We start from the raw sequence: 7,784 nt of genomic DNA on the forward strand, positions 1-7,784 counted from the left end.
ATAAGACAAAACACTAATGGGGCAAAAAGACCATTTTGCCCCTCCACCACAAAATCACATAAAAATCACTAAAGGGGTATTTTTGGGAAATTCTAAATTCCCGGCCATTCCCGACATTCCCAATGTCTAAAACCCGTCCCCAAACTACTAGCATACTAAGTTGTGATTTCTACTGAGCCAAACGCCGAGTTCCAAAATACCGGAGCCTTAGGAATTACAAAATAGGCAAGCTACTGAATAACATAAATAACAGTATAATAAATTATTTAAATAGCTATAAATAATTTCATAATTAATCATAAACAACTGCTAATTTCCAAATTAACTAAGCGGGCTTTACAACTATCCCCCCCTTTAAAAGGATTTCGTCCCCGAAATCTAACCTGAATAACTCTGGATATTGAGCTCTCATATCTGACTCTAGCTCCCAGGTGGCTTCCTCCACCTTGCTGTTTCTCCAGAGAACCTTGACCAATGCTATGGTCTTATTTCGAAGGACTTTATCCTTTCTATCCAGGATCTGCACTGGCTGTTCCTCATAAGTCATGTCCGTCGAGCCGAAGACTCTCATAACTGAGTATATGAGAGGGGTCTGAAACGTATTTTCTCAACATTGAGACATGGAATACGTTGTGAACTGCTGATAAGGCTGGAGGCAATGCTAACCGATATGCCACTTGACCTATCTTTTCGAGAATCTCGAAAGGTCCTGTAAATCTAGGGCATAACTTGCCTCTTTTCCCGAAACGTTTAATCCCCTTCATCGGAGATACTCGTAAAAACACATGGTCCCCTACTCGGAACTCAACATCTCTGCGTTTCGGATCTGCGTAACTCTTCGTCCGCTTTCCGTGAGGCAAGCATTCTAGCTTTTATTTTCTCTATTGCCTCGTTGGTCCGCTGAACTGACTCTGGACCCAGGTATTTCCTCTCCCCTGTCTCATCCCAGTGGATAGGGGATCTACACTTTCTACCGTACAACAATTCATAGGGAGCCATCCCTATAGTACTCTGATAACTGTTGTTGTACGAAAATTCTATCAACGGTAGATATTTACTCCATGAGCCTTCAAAGTCCATAACACAGGCTCTCAACATATCCTCCAATATCTGAATTGTCCTTTCGGACTGACCATCTGTCTGAGGATGGAATGCTGTACTGAATTTTAGCCTTGTACCCATTGCCCGTTGCAAACTTTGCCAAAATTTGGAGGTGAATTTCGGATCCCTGTCCGAAACTATAGACTTCGGTACCCCGTGAAGTCTCACTATCTCTCTGACGTACAGTTCTGCTAACTGATCCACTGAAAATGTTGTTCTAACCGGCAGAAAATGAGCAGATTTCGTAAATCGATCCACCACTACCAAGATGGAATCAAATAAGCCCGTGGTCCTAGGTAACCCGACCACAAAATTCATCGTAATATCTTCCCATTTCTATTCTGGTAGGGTTAGAGGCTGCAACAACCCTGCTGGTCTCTGATGTTCAGCCTTAATCTGCTGACAAGTGAGGCATCTCGATACGAATTCTACCAAATTCTTCTTCATACCGCTCCACCAGAAGTACGGTTTCAAATCTTGGTACATCTTGGTGGTGCCGGGATGCAGAGAATACGGGGTAGAATGAGCCTCCTCAAAGATCTCATTTCTAAGTTCCACACTGTTTGGAACACAAACTCTGGCTTTATACAAAAGCATCTCACTATCTGACACTGAAAAGTCCTTGGCTTGACCAGCCAACACCTCATCTCGAATTTTCACTAACTCCGGATCTGTCATCTGAGCGACTTTTATTCTTTTCAACAGATCCGATTGCAGCGTCAAGTTGTGAAGCTGACCTACCACAAACTCAATGTTGGATCTAACCATATCCTCTGCTAGCTGAGGTGAGATCTGAATCATACTAGCTACTTGCCCGGGACCCTTTCTGCTCAGGGCATCTGCCACTACATTGGCTTTTCCGGGATGATAGAGGATCTCGCAATCGTAATCCTTCACCAATTCCAACCAACGCCTTTGTCTCATGTTCAAATCTTTCTGAGTAAAGAAATACTTGAGACTTTTATGGTCGGTATAGATCTCACACTTCTCCCCATAAAGGTAATGCCGCCAAATCTTCAGTGCAAAAACCACTGCGGACAATTCTAAATCATGAGTCGGGTATCGCTGTTCATAATCCTTTAACTGACGGGAGGCATAAGCGATGACCCGATCGGCTTGCATCAATACACACCCCAAACCCTGTTTGGATGCGTCACAGTAGACTACGAACTTCTCCTTGTCCGAAGGCAAAGCTAGCACCGGAGCAGTAATCAACCTCTGCTTTAGCTCCTGAAAGCTAGCTTCGCATTTATCTGACCAAATAAATCTCTGATGTTTCTTTGTAAGCTCGGTTAGGGGCATTGAGATTTTGGAGAACCCCTCCACGAACCTACGGTAGTACCCAGCTAATCCCAAGAAGCTTCTGATCTCTGTCACTGTCTTCGGTCTCGGCCAATCCCTGACGGATTCAATCTTCCCGGGATCCACCTTGATCCCATCTTTACTCACAATGTGCCCTAGGAAGGACACCTGAGACAACCAGAACTCACATTTCTTGAACTTGGCGTAAAGCTTATGTTCTCGAAGTCGTTGCAGTACCATTTGAAGATGTAACTCATGCTCCTCTTCTGATTGAGAGTACACGAGGATGTCGTCGATAAACACAATCACACAGATATCGAGGAAATCCTTGAATACTCTATTCATCAGGTCCATGAATGCTGCAGGAGCATTGGTTAGTCCGAATGACATAACCAGAAACTCGTAATGTCCATACCTAGTGCGGAAAGCCGTCTTCGGAATGTCCTCCTCTCGGATTCTCAACTGATGATAACCCGAACGGAGATCAATCTTAGAAAAGACCGTCTTCCCCTGAAGCTGATCGAACAAGTCATCGATCCTAGGTAATGGATATTTATTCTTCACCGTCAACTTGTTCAACTCCCTGTAGTCGATGCACATCCTCATAGATCCATCCTTCTTCTTGACGAACAAAACCGGGGCTCCCCAGGGTGACACACTGGGCCGAATGAACCCTATGTCAAGCAACCCTTGGAGCTGAATCTTTAATTCCTTAAGTTCAGCTAGAGCCATCCTATACGGGGCTTTGGAAACTGGATCCACCCCTGGTGCAAAGTCAATCACGAAATCAATCTCCCGCTGAGGTGGTAACCCTGGAAGTTCTTCGGGAAAAACGTCCAAAAATTCTCGAACCACTCTGATGTCCTCTGGCCGAATGGTATCTGGCCGAGTGGTGTCCACCACCACGGCCAGAAACCCTAAGCAACCGCCGTGCAACAATTCTCTCGCTGACATAGCCGAGATCACCGGGATCCGAGATCCCTGAACTGAACCCACAAATACAAACGGTTCTTCACTTTCCGGTTGGAAGACCACCATCTTCCTTTTACAATCAATGCTCGGCGAATATTTAGATAGGAAATCCATTCCTAAAATAATATCGAATTCGACTAAACTCATCTCTATCAGATCAGCGCTTAACTCTCTACCATCTATCCTGATCGGCATAGACCTAATCCACCTATTGGAGATAACCAATTCTCCGCTGTGTAACGGGGTTCCAAACCCTGATTCATATCTATCATAGGGTCTACCCAATTTACTAAAGACTCTGGCCGCCACATAAGAATGTGTAGCCCCAGAATCAAACAGCACTGAATATAGCGAGTTGTTAATAAAAAGCCGACTGTGACAACCGATGGGCCGGCATCCGCATCGGCTGCGTGATAGCGAACACCCCGTCGGAGTGGGTATCGCCGGAGCTCTCGGTGCCTCCGGTCGGAGCCGGGGACATTCCCTCTTGAAGTGTCCGGGCATGCCACAATGAAAGCATCCCCGACCTTTGCACTCGCCCCGATGGTGCCTCTTGCGGCCTAGGGCACTCGGGATAGGAGAAGCGGGTCTCGCACCACCAGGGACGACTCCCTCACGTTCGGTTCCCCGAACCTCTTGTTCGACTCGAGCCACCGAAGCCGGTGGGTGCTCTCTTCCTCCGATCAATGGCCGAACCACTACTCCCCGCTATAGCCCGATGCGGGAGGGGTAGGAGCCCCGCCACTAACCGAGTACCGGGCCGATTCTGACATACACCCCACTGCGCCCTCAGCTCGCAGTGCCTTCTCCACCATCTGAGCATAGGTGGTGCTGTCGTCTGTGGTGATCATCAGGTCATGCCTGATCTTGGGGTTCAACCCGTCTAGATACTTCTCCTTCTTGCTGAAATCGGTCGGCACAATTCCCGAGGCTAACCTCGCCAACCGATCAAACTGAGTAGTATACTCAGTGACGCTCATGTTCTCCCGCTGGGTCAGGTGAGCGAACTCTTTCCTCTTGGCGCTTCTGACCGCCTCATTGTAATACTTTGCGTTGAAGAGTTCCTGGAACCTTTCCCAGGTCATGGTGGTGACGTCATGGATCTGAGACACCATGTCCCACCAGACCAACGCGTCCTCCTGGAACTGAAACGTGGCGCACACCACTCTGTCGTTACCGGTGACACCCATGAAATTCAGAATTTTGGTGATCACCGTCAGCCATTGCTCGGCTTTCATCACGTCCGGACCTCCCAGGAATACCAGAGGTGCTTGCTTCCGGAACCGCTCATACAATGGTTCCAATCTATGGGCCGCCACCACTATCTCGGCACGGCGGCACAGGGCGGTGTGCCACTGGAACTATGGGCACTGGAACTGCAGGAGCACCCTGCTGTCTCAACCTCTGAATCTCGAGGTCTTGTGCTTCGATCCGGGCTTGCATTTCCGCAAACCGCAACTCCCGATTCGGGGGCTCCCCGATCGAGCCTGGGGAGCTCGGGCAGCCTGTGGCGGGTTCTCATCACCCCGGCCACGAGCCCTGCCTCGGGGACCTCTACCTCGGCCCCTAGCAGGTGGGGGAAACTTAGCTCCCTATCCTTGGTTCGACCCTACGGAGTTGCCCTGACTCCTGGTAGTCCGCCTGGCGTCCATCTGATTAGAACCGCCTGCGAAACCAAGAGTTGGCATATCAGGTCGTATTCAAGGAGAGCTTACTAATGCCGCTTAATTTGGAAATTAGAAACGAAACATGCGCCTATTCTACTATCAGGCTACTAACATGCTTCCTAACAGGCTTTTCTTTTTTCATAACTGAATAAAATAAACTACTAAAGCAATAAAGGCTTACTGAACCGTGAACCGAGCTAACTGCTGATGATGATTGTACATGTCGTGACGATCTTCGGAAGACAACCTGGCGGCTCTGATACCAATTTGTAACACCCTAACTAACTTAGGCGTATTACGTGATTTTTAAACGTACTGTGCAGCTCGTTGCTAATCAACGAGGTTTATGGAAAAACGTGATTAATTAAAATTTTGCTTTTTAATTAAACTTATAAAACAGTATTACAAAAGACTCGGGATCCCGATTATAAAAATATTTACAAAAAGTTTAACTGTTTAACTGTTACATAAAAATAAAGGTCGTCTAACGACCAGTTACAAAATCAGCCTTGCTGTCCCGAGGATCGTACGCTCCAGGCCTAACCGCCCCGACATGTACAATCTCATAAGCTCGCTCACGGTCCATCAGCTATAGCCTTGCCTTTACCTACACATAAACGTAAACTGTGAGTCGACAGACTCAGTAAGAAAAGCATAATAATATCATACATGATTCTAACTGCCGTGTCCAACACGATACTGAGTCCCGCTACTGCCATGTCCAACATGGTACTGAGCCAATACTGCCATGTCCAACATGGTACTGAGTTTTGAACGTTCACAGGGACGGTACTATTGACAAGTATCCTCCTGATCGGTCGAACCGGTCATACTCCGCCGCTTGGTCATACTCCACTGTACCGACGGGATAGGTCAATAGCACGGAACCACCAACCAAATGTCGACTGATCGGTCGAGCCGGTCATACTCCGCCGTCGGTCATACTCCAGCCTGTACCGACGTGACAGGGTTGGATGGTTCGAAGCCTATATACATAACTAATGTAATCTAACAGGCTTCCTACATGCACGCTAAACATGTAATCTACATATGCATACTGTTATACTAATCTTACCTGGATTCCGAATTCAGGTGTGCCGGTCAACCTGACTAGAACTGAAGCTGAGCGGCGGATTACTGGCTCCTAAACCATAAAAATCACAACGCTATAAGTGACACGCTAAATCACTTCCCGGGGACTTAAACTAGGAACTAAAAGTTTCCCTATCGATAAAAAGCATGGCAATACCCCTAAAAACATAAAAACGAGGAAAACACGGGTTCTGAAAAATTCCCCAACCGGTAGACCGGTTGCCCAACCGGAATTCCGGTTCTGGGAAATTCAGGACCCTCATCCGGAATTCCGGATGCACAACCGGAATTCCGGTTCCTCGCAGGCAGCAACATCAAATTCTCATAACTTGCACAATTCAACCCCAAATCACCTCAAACTTTCCAGACCTATTCTATACCTTCCCTAGAACATTTCTAAGTCCTCAAACTAACCCAGAAATCACAGAAGCAAAAATCACCATTGGAGCTCAAGCTTTGAGTTCTAAACTCAAACTTGAGCAAATCCACCTAACAAGCAATCAAACCAACTTAGTTCTACAAAATCAAGCTCAAAATAACCTCTGGAAACTCAAGCAAACATCCTCAACATCACAGCAACAAAATATAACCTTTTCTCTCAAAAATCACATATTTGCATAGAAAATTCAAAGCTTTGAACAACCTAACTAACATGCTTCAAACAGCTCAATTAACATCAATTAAACATGCTTTAAACCTCAGAAATCAACAACCAAACACAGCAATAACAACAGCCACAAAAGCATGCATTTTACTCAACTTTTCACCATTTTTTTCAAGAAAACAAAGGAGAACAATTAGGAAATACATACCACAATCAAGAGTACCCAAAGTTAGGAAGAATCTAGCTAGAATTTGATGGAAAAACCCAGCCTTTGAAACCCCATGCACCAGCCGAAATAGAGAGAGAGAATGAGAGAGTTCTTTTGAAATTTTCTTTCTTTTTCTAAACTTAGTATTTTTGTGAAAAATGAAAATGAAATAAACTAACCAAGCATTATTCATTTCAGCCAAGATAATCATTTAAAATAAACATTTAATCCATTTAATAAATCACATAAGACAAAACACTAATGGGGCAAAAAGACCATTTTGCCCCTCCACCACAAAATCACATAAAAATCACTAAAGGGGTATTTTTGGGAAATTCTAAATTCCCGGCCATTCCCGACATTCCCAATGTCTAAAACCCGTCCCCAAACTACTAGCATACTAAGTTGTGATTTCTACTGAGCCAAACGCCGAGTTCCAAAATACCGGGCACCGGAATTACAAAATAGGCAAGCTACTGAATAACATAAATAACAATATAATAAATTATTTAAATAGCTATAAATAATTTCATAATTAATCATAAACAACTGCTAATTTCCAAATTAACTAAGCGGGCTTTACATGTGCCTATTCAACTATCAGGCTACTAACATGCTTCTTAGCAGACTTTTCTTAAAACATACTATGAATTAAACTACTGAAGCAATAAAGGCTTACTAAACCGTGAGATGAGCTGAACGCTAATGATGATTGTACATGTCGTGACGATCTTTGGAAGAAAACTTGGTGGCTCTGATACCAAATTGTAACACCCTACTAGTTTAGGCGTGTTAACGTGATTTTTAAGTTAACTGTGCAGCTCTTTGCTAATCAAAG

This window comes from Cannabis sativa, chromosome 4 (assembly GCF_029168945.1).
Source record: "Cannabis sativa cultivar Pink pepper isolate KNU-18-1 chromosome 4, ASM2916894v1, whole genome shotgun sequence".
Classification (NCBI taxonomy): domain Eukaryota; kingdom Viridiplantae; phylum Streptophyta; class Magnoliopsida; order Rosales; family Cannabaceae; genus Cannabis; species Cannabis sativa.